Below are 17,371 nucleotides of genomic sequence, written 5' to 3'. Positions count from 1 at the left end.
CACTTAGAAGGGACACTGGCTGTAAACAACCTGCATCATCAAATGACTGCATCCTGGCTGCATAATAGAGCTGATCATTCCCATTAAGAATGCCATGAAACTGTTAATTTAATTCATTTGGGGATACATTAGCCAAAAAGACACTAAAATTAGATTTTTCCAATATTACATATTAAATTTTGCCTCTACACTAAATAAAAATAAAGGCAACATTGATTTAATTTTTTTTTTATTTTTATAGTACTTAGGGAACTTCAAAGGCTATAGATGGATCCTGGTTTAAAATGGTAGATTAAAACTCTATTAGAGAATCTCTCACCTTTGATATACAAGGATATGATTATTCATACAAATAAAGAGACATAATGAAATAAGCATCAATGACTAGTTACCATGGAAGAAAGCAGAAGATTCTGGAGAGTGAAACAGAGGCCGGGCATAGTTCAGCTCCAAACTCTGCCCTTACCTTTTAGAGACTACGTTAGTGAGTCCACAAATCCTTAGTAGGGTCTCTAACATCCACCATTCTGGAGAGAAACACACAGAAAATAGGTATCTGCAATTTTCATTCTTCTGACCCGGTGGTGGAACCAACCTATAGGAAGAAATGGGAAAAGGTGTCGTGGGTCTGACTCTCAGATGAAGTGAAGGCTTCAGGGTTACACAAGGAATTGCAAGAGCAAGCAGCACCCTAACATTAATGGTACATGCCCCCTAAATATGTAGATAAAATCCTGATAAAGAATAATATCTCCACTTGGTCAAAGAATACAAAATTTCAGTTAGGAGGAATAATTTCAAGAGCGCTATTGTACAACATGGTGATTATAGTTAATAACAATGTACTGACTACTTGAAAATTGCTGAGAATAGACTTTAAACATTCTCACCACAAATAAATATGGGAGGTAATGCATATGTTAATTAACTTGATTTAGCCATTCAACAGCATGCATGTACATATTTCAAAACATTGCACTGTACATCATAAATATATACAATTTTTACATGTCAATTTAAAAATACATATATTTTTAAGTTAAGAAACGGAATAATATCTCTGAGAGAGCACAGCTCAGTTATTCTAACGAGGACATCTTTTGCATCAGCTAAGGGTTCTAACTTTGCTATCTGTATTCATCCATTTTCATACTTCTATGAAGAAATATCCGTGACTGGGTAATTTATAAAGAAAAAGAGGCTGAATGGGCTCACAGCTCCACATGGCTTGAGAGGCCTCACAATCATGGTGGAAGGTGAAGGAAGAGCAAAGTCACGTTTTTCATGGCTGCAGGCAAGAGGGCATGTGCAGGGGAACTGCCCTTTATAAAACCATCGGATTTCATGAGACTTACTATCACAAGAACAGCATGGGAAAAACCCACCCCCATGATTCAATTACCTCCCGCTGGGTCCCTCCCACAGCATGTGGGGATTATGGAAGCTACAATTCAAGATGAGTTTTTGGTGGGGACACAACCAAACCATATCACTATCCCTCAGACTGCTAAGAAATCAATAGAACAGAGTATTGATTAGGAATTGCCTTCAACTATAGGCAACAGAGGCCTGATTATAGTGGCTTAAAAATCAAAAGCTTAATATTTTACATGGAAGAATTACAAAGGCAGGTAATCCAGGGTTAGGATAGTAAAACCATAAATTTATAATGCACTCAAGTTTCTTCTTTCTTTTCTGTCATCAGTAGCATGTGACATTTATTCTCAAAGTTTCAGTATGGTTGCTGAAGATCCAGCCATCACATTTACACTCCAGGAAGGAAGGAGGTGAAGAGCAAGAAAGAAAATTCTCCTAAGTTGTATCTTTTAATAAAATTTTCCAGAAGCCTTATTTACTTGCAAATATATCTCAGTGATGACTACTAGCTACAAATCAAGCTGGGAAATATAATTATATCTATCAGAGCACATTGCTCCATGGGAAAAAAAAAATCAATGGCCCCTTACTAAGGAAAAGGAGGATAGATATAAGTAGACAACTAGTAATGTTTACTATAAATTGTAAGTAACCAGCAATCAAACTGTATCTGTGAGGGAAAAACAAACTAGTCTCAGATTCAGTGGAAATAAAACCCAAATTCTCCAAACAGTACATTGGACTCAATACAATTTCTGAAACCAGGTAAAAATACCATAGCCAAACAAGAACAAAAACAAAACAAAACAAAAAGATGGAAAAGAAAGAAAGGAGAATATAAAGATAAATCAGAAGAAAGAAATTATCAGGCAATATTCAGGAAAAAGTCTCAATCTAGAACAAAAATTTGGATTTATTTGTTTGTTTCCTTCCAATGTTGTAGTGATGGCTTTTTAAATTTAAATTTTGTTTCATGCTTATGTAAAGCACTTAACAAAGTATTTTGACTTGGGAAGTCAAAACCACAAATAAAAGGTATATTCAGATAAGTCAAACTTCTATCCCTCTTTCACTTTTTAGGTAATTGATATGGTTTGGTTCTGTGTCCCCACCCAAATCTCATCTTGAATTGTAGCTCCCACAGTTCCCATGTTGTGGGAGGGACCTGGTGGGAGGTAATTGAATCATGGGGGCAGGTTTTTCCCATGCCATTCTCGTGACAATAAATATGTCTCACAAGATCTGATGGTTTTATAAAGAGCAGTTCTCCTACACATGCTCTCTTGCCTGCTGCCATGTAAGATGTGACTTTGCTCCTCATTCACCTTTAGCCATGATTGTGAGGCCTCCTCAGCCAAGTGGAACTGTGAGCCCATTAAACCTCTATCTTTTATAAATTACACAGTCTTGGTAATTCTTTAATAATGACATGAGAACAGACTAAGATGGCAATTTAAAAAAATGATTGTCTTCTGTTTTTCAAATAGTTCACTTTATGCCAATATTTAGAAATATTATTCTCTTGTGTGGATGCACCATGCTTTTAGTCAATCTAATACTGTTGATGGACATTTGGGTTGTTTCAAGTCTTCATTATTACATATAATGCTGGAATCAGTAGGCTATAATAAACATCTCTTCAGTTTTTGACAGTGTATCTTTGTGATAGTTTTCTAAAAGTGGGATTTGAAGATCAGAGCTTATGGGCACATAATTTTTCTAGACATTGTCAAATTCCGTTCCACAAGTTGGTACTGTCTTGTATTCCCATCAGGAGAGGGAAGTTTCCCCACAGCTTTCCTAATGCAGTGTGCCATGAAAGTTTGGAATTTTGCCAATTTGAGACATGAGAGATAATATCTTAAGGTAATTTTATTTTTTTTTACTTCATTATCTTTCCAGCTTTTATTTTAGGTTCAGGTGTACATGTGCAGGTTTGTATATGTGTAAATTGCATGTCTCGGGGGTTTGCTGTACAGATTATTTTGTCACCCAGGTGATAAAAATAGTACCCAATAGGCAGTTTTTCAATCCTCACCCTCCTCCCAACCTCCACCCTCAAGCAGGCCCCGGTGTCTGTTGTTCATTTCTTTATGCCCATTTGTACTCAGTGTTTAGCTCCTACTTATAAGTGAGAACACACAGTATTTGGTTTTCTGTTCCTGTGTTAATTTGCTTAGGATAATGGCCTTCAGCTCCAACCATATTGCTGCAAAGAACATGATCTCATTCTTTTTTATGATTGAGTAGTATTCCATGGTGTATATCTACCACATTTTGTACAACATTTTCTTTATCCAGTCCACAATTGATGGGCATTGAGGTTGATTTCATGCCTTTGGTATTGTAAGAACATATGCATGTGTGTCTTTATGGTAGAATGATTTATATTCCTTTGGGTATATATCCAGTAATAGGATTGCTGGGTTGAATGGTAGTTCTAAGTTCCTTAGGAAATCTCCAAATTGCTTTCTACAGTGACAGAACTAATTTCCATGCCCGCTAGCAGTGTATAAGCATTCTCTTTTTTCCCCAACCTTGGCAGCATCTGTTTTGTTTTTTGTTTTTTGGGTTTTTTTACTTTTTAATAATAGTCACTTAATATAATTTTATTTTGCATTTCTCTTATGAAGAGGAAGGTCAAGCACTTTTTCATAAGTTCAAGAGCCATTTACATCTTTTTTTCCATAAACTGTTTCTTCATTTCTTTAGCTCATCCTTCTAGGGTTATTGGTTCCTTTGTTCTTTAATTTGAGAAACTATTCATATATTGGGGACAATACCTTTTGCAATGTCAGTTGTCAATAGACATAAGTTTTCTCTAAGCCCACAAAAAGGCTGATGTGACTTTGACCAGGGTCAAAGCAATGGAGGTGGGAGCAGGGGTGGAATTCTGGAAAACCTTTGAAAACAGAGCCAAGACAATGTCCTGATAGGTTAAAGGTGGGGTGTGTGTGACAGACAGAAGAGTCAAAAATGACTTCAACATTTTGATTTAAGCATCGGGAAGCCTAGAGATGAAATGACGAATGCTGTGGGCGCAGCAGATTTTACAGGGAAGATTACAAGTTTAATCTTAGGCCTGCGAAGTTTGACATGTTCATCAGACCTCCATGTGGGGGTGTCAAGTAGGTTCAGCTGGAGATTAAAATTTGGAAAATTTCTCAACACAGAGATGGTATTTAAAACCTTGAGACCAGCTAAAATAACCCACTAAGTAAGGTAGAATAAAAAAGAGAAAGGGTCCAAGTACTGAGCTCCAGGGCCTTCGTGCAGTAAGAGGCCAGGGAGAAGTGGAGGTGGCATCAAAGAAGACTATGCACTTGTGGGGTAGGGAGAAACTAATAGAAGGTAGAACAAATAAGAAAGTGTGTCCTCATCTGTGTCTCAAAGACATACTCCCACACTATCTCGCATTTACTTTATAGCTTCTCCTTGCACATTTAGATTTTTAACCTATCATGCACTCATCTTTATAAATAGTCTTAGGTAGGGATTCTGGCTTATATTTTTTTCTTCTGCATATGGCAAGCCAGTGTTGCCAACACTACTAGATAATCTCTTCTTTGCCCCAGTGATTTACAGCACTAATCGTACTATACAATCATTTCCTGTATATTCATGGACATGTTTTTTAGCTCTCCACTCTATTCCACTGCTGTATTTGTCTGTTCTTGTGCCAGTGCAATGCTGTTTTGATAAACATGGCTTTGTAGTTTATCTTAACATCAGGTAGAGAAAGTTTCCCCTCTTTGTTCTTTTTCAAAGTTGATTTAGGTATCTCTAGATCTTTATTCTTTCAAAGGTTTATGAGGAAGTTTATTAAATTACTCCCCAAAAATTCAATTTGAAAAGAATTGACATCTTTTTACATTTTTGTTTCAACCAAGAGCATGGAGTACTGTTATATGGCATAAGATTATGGTGTATGTATTTTATTAGTCTTAAGTTTTGGTATACAAAGAATTTTTTTTATTAATTCTTGTGTATTTTATCCATTTTTTCTATTGCAAATTATATTTTACTTCATATTACTTTTTTTGCTTGAATATGTAAGCTGACCTTGTACATGGTAACGCTGCTCTTTTTTTTAAATTGTGGTAAAAAGCACATAATATAGCATTTACTATCTCAACCATTTTTAAGTATCCAATTCAATAGTCTTACAATATTCAAATTGTTGTGCACCATATCTCTAGAACTTTTTCATCTTGCAATACTGAAACTGTATAACCGTTGAACAACTCCCCATTTTCCCCTCCCCTAGCTACAATTCCACTTTGTTTCTATGTGTTTGACTACTTTAGATACCTTATATAAGTAAAATCATATTGTATTTGTCTCTTCGTGGCTGACTTATTTCACATAGCATAATGTCCTCAAGGATATGAATACTAATGTCCAGCAAGTTCATCCACGCTGCATCATGTTAAGGATAAGGCATGGAAGAAACCCGACCCATTGGCTGGGTCTAACACCACCTGGCTAGCACAGTAAGTTATATCTGATGGAAAAGAAGATGACTAGAAAAATGGAAGAAGCACCTTCTAGAGCAAAGCAGTCTAATAGAACTTTCTGCAATGATGAAAATGATCTGTAGCAGGTGCTATCCAATATGGTAGCCACTAGCCACAGATAGCTATCACTTAGCACATGGTTAGTGCAACTGTGAAATTGACTCAATATCAGTTAAGTTTTATTAATTTGTATTTAAAATTAAATAGCCACTCATGTCTGGTGTCTAGCATATTGGACACAGCATTTCAAGAAGAATCTCTGTATATTGATGAGCTCTGTATCCTGTGAGGGCCTGTCTCTGGAAAGGTGGCTGAACACAGGATCACTTCAGGGATCCCCCAGTGAGGCTGCCACAGTTCAAAGAAAAGGTGTGAGTTTACACTTTGTTGATTCCAGAGGAAATAACCCAGAATAGCAAAATTTATTTGGGGGCTGGAATAAAAGGCCTGATTTGTCCACCTGTATAGATCAATCCCCTAAGTCATAGGAGATGAACTGCACTTAGATCAAAACCATCTTCTTTCTGGAGCTTGTATTACTCTCCCAGGTAGAGCTGGTTTCTCTCTTCTCTGTGTAGCAGTGCAGACCTCTACAGCCACATTTATTGCATAGCACCAGAGTAAACAATTTCTTTGGCTGCCTTCCTTTAAGTTCCTTGAGGGCAGGGTCTGTTTTTGTATCCCCAGAGATATAAACAATATAAGTGATTTATCAATGTATATGCAGACAAAGCAGAGGAAAATGTAAAGAAGGAGATATAGATGAAAAGAGGAATGAAAGGAAGGGAGGGATAGATATCTCTGTGGGATTGCATAAAAATACTCTGGTATTAAAGATAGAACCTCCAGATTCTTAGCTGTGTGTTCATTCCTCTATGTCATGTTAGAATCTTCTATTAAAGATCCTAAAAGGACTCTTAGGACATGTCACTGTTTTGAGTTATGGAACATCATTTGACCACAAGATTTTTCTTTTCTTCAGGAGCTCAGAAATTTATCTCTAACAGCACACATAGTTGGAACATCAGGAAGTTGTGTCTTAAAACATAGGTGTAGCTAAAAAACAAAGAGATGAAGGCGATCTCTCTGAAGTGATCAGCCAGTACTGAAGTGACCCATCATTGAGATCAAAAAGCTGGATACTCAAGTGAAAAACAAATGGTCTAAAATCTGGAGGACTCTGTGAAGCTGATGAACATGTCTAATGGTGGTAAAAGACTGAGATGAAAAGACAAAGAGACAGGCAGAGGTTTCAGAGATTGAACAGGGCTGAATGTGGCCTGAAAAGTGTGCCACTGAAACAAAAACAGGGCAAACATATTTTGGAGTTGTCAGAGGAAAAATGAGTACAGAAGGCAATTAGAGGAATTATCTGAAATATACCTAAGATGCCTATTATGACGGTTAGTAGAAATTAAAAGCACAAGTCAGAAAGCAAATCCTGTGGTGTGGGGGATAGAGTGGTGATGACTTACCAGATAACAATAAGGCATAGTGTAGAAGATAATCCGGAAGGATGCAGTACTTCTCCAAACAGATGGAGATTTTCTGCAAGGATAGAAGAATAATGAGAGTGGCAATGAAGGTCAAAGAACATGCTGCGGTCCTCTCTTTTTCTCTCCTAAGTCACTTGGGCTCCAGGGAGTGAACAACCTCTGCTCTTTTGAGCCCCAGGAGAATCTGTGGCCCCAGGGAAAGCCAAACTTCAGTTAATGCAAGGAATGTAGTGAGTATTCTTGGAAGACATCCAGGCAGAGGAGGAGGAAATGGAAGAAAGCCCAGTCGAGGTTGGAAATAAGAATGGTGAAGATGGGTTCAAGGAACAAAGGGCAAAGAGTTTTGTAAAGTGGAGCTCCTGTCATGGAGCAGGAGGAAATGCATCTGGACAGATAGTCTGATGACGGTGCCTGGGCAACCTTGCACTCTGAGTTGAATTCTACAGCCAGCAATGAGCACTCTTCCGGCAGCCTCCAAGTAGGTGATTAATGTGGCAAAAGCTGACGTTTCAAAAAAAAAATGTTTGGAGTGCTGGGCAGGATGCATGAAATAAGAAATTTGAATCGAGGATTTGTCCCTCCTGGGGCCTGTGAAAACCCCATTTGACCTCGTACACCAGATTTACAAAAGAAGAGTCTATAGAGCTGTTATCTTTAACATCTTCCATACACTAGACGTGGCTTGAGAAGGCATTGGTTCGGCTCCTTTGAATGGAATCAATTGTTTCTGACCATCTGAGTGGTTGAGGGCAGAGCAGCAGATCATCCAGTGACGTGATCCGTCAACCCAGACAGCTTAACATCTGAATTATGATGCATGGCCTGATAGGTCACTGCAGTCATTGTCCAGCACGCAACCTTCTAACAGCCAAGTTAACGCAGCACATAGCCATGGCATCTGCCTTAAAGGCCTGGAGTGGAGAAAAGGAGTCCTGGAACAGGTCAGTGTCGAGGTGAAACCTTTTATCTTCATCCTGTCACATTATTTGTCATTTCCATATGGGCCACTGACAGCTGTCAGTCAAGTAAAGCTTACCCTGCCGCTGGCAATCTCAAGGCATACAAAAAAGAGACTAACGAAAGCCTGTCTTAATTAGGTGATAATTAAACATTCCAGCCAGAAACCTCCAATCAATCTGACAGAACACACCCGTTCAAAACATGGTTTTGCAGCGATACTCCAACAGACCGTTTTGCCTCTCTGGGAATTTAAAAAAAAAAAAAAAAAGTTCAAGTCCCCATCAAGTATTTTGCAGATTTGACGTGAGGATTAAGCAGGAATAAATATACCTAAAGGGAATCAAGAAACGGGGGGCGTCCCTAGGGAACTGCATTACTCTCCTCTTGCAAAGACAGTCAGGTTACAACCAGCACCCAGAGGCGCAGTCTCAAAGGTGGAAAAGAAGCGAGAAAGGCCCTGCGTTCTGACAGTGCTGCGCATGCTCACGCCGCGCGCATGCTCAGAACGAATTACAATAGATGCGTTGCTCCCGCGTTGCCTCGCTAATGGCGTGGATGGGTACGAGGCGCACTGCGTGTGTACCTGTGGGCCTCAGCTCCTTCTAATTTAGTGACAGAGCTACCATTCTCATCTCCACATAGTATCTCCTGAGTAACTGTCCAGATCTCAGGCGGCTTAACTCCCACTAAGCCCCCAAGAGATAGATTTTCTATTTTTTAAAACGCAAGCCCCTATAAAGGGATAGATGGTGCTTCTTTTAAAGAGCTTTTAAATATTATTAAACTCAAATTTTCCTCTCTAGCAGGTTCCTGGCATGCAGAGTTGAATATAGGAAGAGCGTTTGCACAAAGCCTGTATTTGATTAGTTCCCTTCTTAACTGATATAATTAAATACTGAATTGACCCAGAGTGCTGAATATTACTTTCTGATGGGACCTGTGCCACGAAATACCTAAAAGCCTTTGTTATTTCCTTGCTGCAATGGATCAAATTAAGCTGCAGTTCCCCAGGCCTCATTTGACCTAAAACTATTTTAATGCTGAAATGCTTTTCCAGGTATCTTGCCAGTTGCCGTTGATCTAAGACTTAATAAGACATCACTTGGGGTTCCAGCAGCAGCCTGTATGGGGCTGAACAGTGACAGTGGGGCACTTCTGGAAAAATTTCCTAAGTTCTATTTCTATTTTATAGCTATCACCAATACAAAAACACACATGCCCCGCCCCCCCACCAAGAGGGAGGCAGTACCTGTAGTACTGGTGTTATTCCTTAGAAATCTTACAAGGAACTTAGACATTTTATCTTTACAGCTAAACGCTAACATTAAGAGGCAAATTAAAAAGAGGAAAACTAAAGCCTCTGATGAGCTGGGAGTCAAGGACATCAAGATAGGAGATCCATTAGACTAGCAGTTGCCCATACCATTCATCTCAGGCAGTTTGTGTAGAACCATTCACAAAGATTTAACAATTTTCACCAACCTTGTGAACAGTTGCATAACTCCACTTCTTCCTCTTCATGTTCAGTTTTTCAGGGTCTCCTCCTTTGTTTCTTCTGAGATAAGAACCCAATGTCCAATTCTTTAATTTGCCATTCTCAAACAAAAGCAACCACATTTTCGGTCAACTTCAAAAGTATTTTGATGTCACTGTTATGACTCAGTGTGTTTTCTTCTCTTCATGTGACTGAAATCCCTTTGTAAACGCTGAGAAAACTTGTTCTGAATTTTTTAAGAGGTTCAGCATGTTCAACTAGAAAACTTGTTCATGCAGAACAGGAGTACACACCTCGAAGCTTCTGTTTCTAAGAGTTTATTGCTGGCTAAAGTAAAGGTTCTGGTGGCCAGGATCAAATCATTCACCAAGGACACTGAGTGGTTTCTATTGCTGAATCTAGCACTTTGCTTCCCAAATAAAGTGTTTCCACCCGAAAGACCATTTTTAAGGGGCTGCTTCACTGTCTCTTCCTGCCACGCTAATTAATTTTTGGTTTCTAAGTCCTTAGTGTTTCTGCATTTGAATACTTCACTAAAAAACAATTAATCTGCTTGTGTGAAGAAGTTCGGGTCTAAGTACACTCCGATTAATTATTTGCCAAAGAGTCTTTCAAATTATCTCAATCCCTGGTCCCAAGTAGTTACTTATCTACAGGGGAGGCAGCATACCTAATTGTAATCCTGAAAAATAAATACATGGTTTTGAAGTTTGCTGTTTGTACTGGGCACTTGCCTGTTGGCTGTCAGATCCATTCACACTTCTTTCCCTCGTTCTACTCTGTGGAGAGCTAATCTCTACAAGTTACAATTCCCAGATGCTCTTCCTCACTGGCTTCCATTAAGGTTAAATCAATGGGCAGCACTGGCAGAAACTAGAGGGTGGGAGGGGACAGCAGCCCACCTCCTCATCCCTCAGGTAGTATCTCCAACAGCTCCGTTGTAGTTGCAGCCCATGTCGTGGTCCCAGCTCCCACCAGACTTTCTTCGTAATTCTAGCTCCCACCTGTTAGTCAATCTGGACTCCCATCTTTTCCCTTTATGACCCTAAGAGTAGCAGCACCTCACCTATTTTCAGCCCCTCTAGCAACTCTATAGTGAATTCCTTTTATTAAATTCCTTCAATTGAAATATCTGGCTTGTGCTCTCTTTGGAACATTAGTAATAGAGTTTTATTAATTCCATAATTTAAAAATGTTTTAATAGTTACAATTCAGAAAACAGGTATAGAGTAAAAAATAGAAATCAAAGCCACATAAACACATACAGAGAAACATTTCCCTGTGCAGCAGGTAGGAGTAGATTATGCCATGAGGAAACCTAAGCAATGTGGATGAGCTGGCCATCTTTGTTTGTAAACGAGGAACACAGGCTGAGAATGCCCAGCCACACATGCCATCAGCAGTGGCACCAGTGGGAGAGCCCAGATCTTCTCCAGCTCTAGCTGATGGGTACTTTGATTATAAGAAATATGTCCACATTTTTCCTGGTGTGCAGCCAAGATGGCCGAATAGAAACAGCTCTGGTCTACAGCTCCCAGCCTGAGTGACACAGAAGACGGGTGATTTCTGCATTTCTGTTTGAGCTACCGATTTCATCTCACTAGGGAGTGCCAAACAGTGGGTACAGGACACTCGGTGAAGCGCACTGTGCGCGAGCCGAAGCAGGGCGAGGCATTGCCTCACTCGGGAAGTGCAAGGGGTCAGGGAGTTCCCTTTCCTAGTCAAAGAAGGGGTAACAGACGGCACCTGGAATATCGGGTCAGTCCCGTCCTAATACTGCGCTTTTCCAACGGGCCTGGAAAACGGCACACTAGGAGATTGTGTCCCGCACCTGGCTCGGAGGGTCCTATGCCCACGCAGTCTTGCTGATTGCTAGCAGAGCAGTCTGAGATCAAGCTGCAAGGCGGCAGCGAGGCTGGGGGAGGGGCGCCCGCCATTGCCCAGGCTTGCTTAGGTAAACAAAGCAGTCAGGAAGCTCCAACTGGGTGGAGCCCACCACAGCCCAAGGAGGCCTGCCTGCCTCTGTAGGCTCCACCTCTGGGGGCAGGGCACAGACAAACAAAAACTCAGCAGGAACCTCCAGAGACTTAAATGGCCCTGTCTGACTGACAGCTTTGAAGAGAGTAGTGGTTCTCCTAGCACGCAGCTAGAGATCTGAGAACGGACAGACTGCCTCCTAAAGTGGGTCCCTCACCCCTGAGCAGCCTAACTGGGAGGCACCCCCCAGTAGGGACAGACTGACACCTCACTCGGCCGGGTACTCCTCTGAGACAAAACTTACAGAGGAACTATCAGACAGCTGAATTTGTGGTCTCACGAAAATCCGCTGTTCTGCAGCCACCGCTGCTGACACCCAGCCAAACAGGGTCTGGAGTGGACCTCTAGTAAACTCCAACAGACCTGCAGCTGAGGGTCCTGTCTGGTAGAAGGAAAACTAACAAACAGAAAGGACATCCACACCAAAAACCCATCTGTACATCACCATCATCAAAGACCAAAAGTAGATAAAACCACAAAGATGGGGAAAAAACAGAGCAGAAAAACTGGAAACTCTAAAAAGCAGAGCACCTCTCCTCCTCCAAAGGAACGCAGTTCCTCACCAGCAACGGAACAAAGCTGGATGGAGGATGACTTTGGCGAGTTGAGAGAAGAAGGCTTCAGACGATCAAAATACTCTGAGCTACGGGAGGAAATTCAAAACAATAGCAAAGAAGTTAAAAACTTTGAAAAAAAATTAGAAGAAAGGATAACTAGAATAACCAATGGAGAGAAGGGCTTAAAGGAGCTGATGGAGCTGAAAGCCAAGTTTCGAGAACTACGCGAAGATTGCAGAAGCCTCAGTAGCAGATGCAATCAACTGGAAGAAAGGGTATCGCTGATGGAAGATGAAACAAAGCCTCCAAGAAATTTGGGACTATGTGAAAAGACCAAACCTACATCTGATTGGTGTACCTGAAAATGACAGAGAGAATGGAACCAAGTTGGAAAACACTCTGCAAGATATTACCCAGGAGAACTTCCCCAATCTAGCAAGGCAGGCCAACATTCAGATTCAGGAAATACAGAGAATGCCACAAAGATACTCCTCGAGAAGAGCAACTCCAAGACACATAATTGTCAGATTGACCAAAGTTGAAATGAAGGAAAAAATGTTAAGGGCAGCCAGAGAGAAGGGTCAGGTTACACAAAGGGAAGCCCATCAGACTAATAGCTGATCTCTCGACAGAAACTCTACAAGCCAGAAGAGAGTGGGGGCTGATATTCAACATTCTTAAAGAAAAGAATTTTCAACCCAGAATTTCATATCCAGCAAAACTAAGCTTCATAAGTGAAGGAGAAATAAAATACTTTACAGACAAGCAAACGCTGAGTGATTTTGTCACCACGAGGCCTGCCCTAAAAGAGCTCCTGAAGGAAGCACTAAACATGGAAAGGAACAACTGGTACCAGCCACTGCAAAAACATGCCAAATTGTAAAGACCATCGAGGCTAGCAAGAAACTGCATCAACTATGAGCAAAATAACCAACAAACATCATAATGACAGGATCAGATTCACACATAACAATATTCACGTTAAATGTAAATGGGCTAAATGCTCCAATTAAAAGACACAGACTGGCAAACGGGATAAGGAGTCAGGACCCATCAGTGTGCTGTATTCAGGAAACCCATCTCACGTGCAGAGACACACATAGACTCAAAATAAAGGGATGGAGGAAGATCTATCAAGCAAATGGAAAACACAAAAAGGCAGGGGTTGCAATCCTAGTCTCTGATAAAATAGACTTTAAACCAACAAAGATCAAAAGAGACAAAGAAGGCCATTACATGATGGTAAAGGGATCAATTCAACAAGAAGAGCTAACTATCCTAAATATATATGCACCCAACACAGGAGCATCCAGATTCATAAAGCAAGTCCTGAGTGACCTACAAAGGGACTTAAACTCCCACACAGTAATAATGGGAGATTTTAACACCCCACTGTCAACATTAGACAGATCAATGAGACAGAAAGTTAACAAGGATATCTAGGAATTGAACTCAGCTCTGCACAAAGTGGACCTAATAGACATCTACAGAACTCTCCACCCCAAATCAACAGAATACACATTTTTTTCAGCACCACACCACACCTATTCCAAAATTGACCACATAGTTGGAAGTAAAGCTCTCCTCAGCAAATGTAAAAGAACAGAAATTGTAACAAACTGTCTCTCAGACCACAGTGCAATCAAACTAGAACTCAAGATTAAGAAACTCACTCAAAACCGCTCAACTACATGGAAACTGAACAACCTGCCCCTGAATGACTATTGGGTACATAATGAAATGAAGGCAGAAATAAAGATGTTCTTTGAAACCAACGAGAACAAAGACACAACATACCAGAATCTCTGGGACACGTTCAAAGCAGTGTGTAGAGGGAAATTTATAGCACTAAATGCCCACAAGAGAAAGCAGGAAAGATCCAAAATTGACACCCTAACATCACAATTAAAAGAACTAGAAAAGCAAGAGCAAACACATTCAAAAGCTAGCAGAAGGCTAGAAATAACTAAAATCAGAGCAGAACTGAAGGAAATAGAAACACAAAAAACCCTTCAAAAATTAATGAATCCAGGAGCTGGTTTTTTGAAAAGATCAACAAAATTGATAGACCGCTAGCAAGACTAATAAAGAAGAAAAGAGAGAAGAATCAAATAGATGCAATAAAAAATGAAAATGGGGATATCACCACCGATCACACAGAAATACAATCTACCATCAGAGAATACTACAAACACCTCTATGCAAATAAACTAGAAAATCTAGAAGAAATGGATAAATTCCTTGACACATACACCCTCCCAAGACTAAACCAGGAAGAAGTTGAATCTCTGAATAGACCAATAACAGGTTCTGAAATTGTGGCAATAATCAATAGCTTACCAACCAAAAAGAGTCCAGGACCTGATGGATTCACAGCCGAATTCTACCAGAGGTACAAGGAGGAACTGGTACCATTCCTTCTGAAACTATTCCAATCGATAGAAAAAGAGGGAATCCTCCCTAACACATTTTATGAGCCAGCATCGTCCTGATACCAAAGCCTGGCAGAGACATAACCAAAAAAGAGAACTTCAGACCAATATCCTTGATGAACATTGATGCAAAAATCCTCAATAAAATACTGGCAAACCGAATCCAGCCACACATCAAAAAGCTTATCCACCATAATCAAGTGGGCTTCATCCCTGGGATGCAAGGCTGGTTCAACATACACAAATCAATAAATGTAATCCAGCATATAAACAGAACCAAAGACAAAAACCACATGATTATCTCAATAGATGCAGAAAAGGCCTTTGACAAAATTCAACAACCTTCATGCTAAAAACTCTCAATAAATTAGGTATTGATGGGACGTATCTCAAAATAATAAGAGCTATCTATGACAAACCCACAGCCAATATCATACTGAATGGGCAAAAACTGGAAGCATTCCCTCTGAAAACTGGCACAAGACAGGGATGCCCTCTCTCACCACTCCTATTCAACATAGTGCTGGAAGTTCTGGCCAGAGCAATCAGGCAGGAGAAGGAAATAAAGGGTATTCAGTTAGGAAAAGAGGAAGTCAAATTGTCCCTGTTTGCAGATGACATGATTGTATATCTAGAAAACCCCATCGTCTCAGCCCAAAATCTCCTTAAGCTGATTAGCAACTTCAGCAGTCTCAGGATACAAAATCAATGTACAAAAATCACAAGCATTCTTGTACACCAATCAGACAAACAGAGAGCCAAATCATGAGCGAACTCCCATTCACAATTGCTTCAAAGAGAATAAAATACCTAGGAATCCAACTTACAAGGGATGTGAAGGACCTCTTCAAGGAGAACTACAAACCACTGCTCAGCGAAATAAGAGGACACAAACAAATGGAAGAACATTCAATGCTCATGGATAGGGAGAATCAATATTATGAAAATGGCCACACTGCCCAAGGTAATTTATGGATTCAATGCCATCCCCATCACACTACCAATGACTTTCTTCACAGAATTGGAAAAAACTACTTTAAAGTTCATATGGAACCAAAAAAGAGCCCGTATTGCCAAGTCAATCCTAAGCCAAAAGAACAAAGCTGGAGGCATCACGCTACCTGACTTCAAATTATACTACAAGGCTACAGTAACCAAAACAGCATGGTACTGGTACCACAACAGAGACATAGATCAATGGAACAGAACGGAGCCCTCAGAAATGATGCTGCATATCTACAACTATCAGATCTTTGACAAACCTGACAAAAACAAGAAATGGGGAAAGGATTCCCTATTTAATAAATGGTGCTGGGAAAACTGGCTAGCCATATGTAGAAAGCTGAAACTGGATCCCTTCCTTACACCTTATACAAAAATTAATTCAAGATGGATTAAAGACTTAAATGTTAGACCTAAAACCATTAAAATCCTACAAGAAAACCTAGGCAATACCATTCAGGATATAGGCGTGGGCAAGGACTTCATGTCTAAAACACCAAAAGCAATGGCAACAAAAGCCAAAATTGACAAATGGGATCTAATTAAGCTAAAGAGCTTCTGCACAGCAAAAGAAACTAACATCAGAGTGAACAGGCAACCTACAGAATGGGAGAAAAGTTTTGCAACCTACTCATCTGACAAAGGGCTAATATCCAGAATCTACAATGAACTCAAACAAATTTACAAGAAAAAAAAAACAACTCCATCAAAAAGTGGGCAAAGGACATGAACAGACACTTCTCAAAAGAAGACATTTATGCAGCCAAAAAACACATGAAGAAATGCTCATCATCACTGGCCATCAGAGAAATGCAAATCAAAACCACAATGAGATACCATCTCACACCAGTTAGAATGGCCATCATTAAAAAGTCAGGAAACAACAGGTGCTGGAGAGGATGTGGAGAAACAGGAACACTTTTACACTGTTGGTGGGACTGTAAACTAGTTCAACCATTGTGGAAGTCAGTGTGGCGATTCCTCAGGGACCTAGAACTAGAAATACCATTTGACCCAGCCATCCCATTACTGGGTATATACCCAAAGGACTATAAATCGTGCTGCTATAAAGACACATGCACACGTATGTTTATTGCGGCACTATTCACAATAGCAAAGAGTTGGAAGCAACCCAAATGTCCAACAACGATAGACTGGATTAAGAAAATGTGGCACATATACACCATGGAATACTATGCAGCCATAAAAAATGATGAGTTCATGTCCTTTGTAGGGACACGGATGAAACTGGAAAACATCATTCTCAGTAAACTATCGCAAGGACAAAAAACCAAACACTGCATGTTCTCACTCACAGGTGGGAATTGAACAATGAGAACTCATGGACACAGGAAGGGGAACATCACACTCCGGGGACTGTTGTGGGGTTGGGGGAGGGGCGAGGGACAGCATTAGGAGATATACCTAATGCTAAATGACGAGTTAATGGGTGCAGATAATCAACATAGCACATGGATACATATGTAACAAAGCTGCA

Source organism: Symphalangus syndactylus, chromosome 1 (assembly GCF_028878055.3).
Source record: "Symphalangus syndactylus isolate Jambi chromosome 1, NHGRI_mSymSyn1-v2.1_pri, whole genome shotgun sequence".
In the NCBI taxonomy this organism is placed as follows: domain Eukaryota; kingdom Metazoa; phylum Chordata; class Mammalia; order Primates; family Hylobatidae; genus Symphalangus; species Symphalangus syndactylus.
This window is presented reverse-complemented; position numbering follows the sequence as displayed.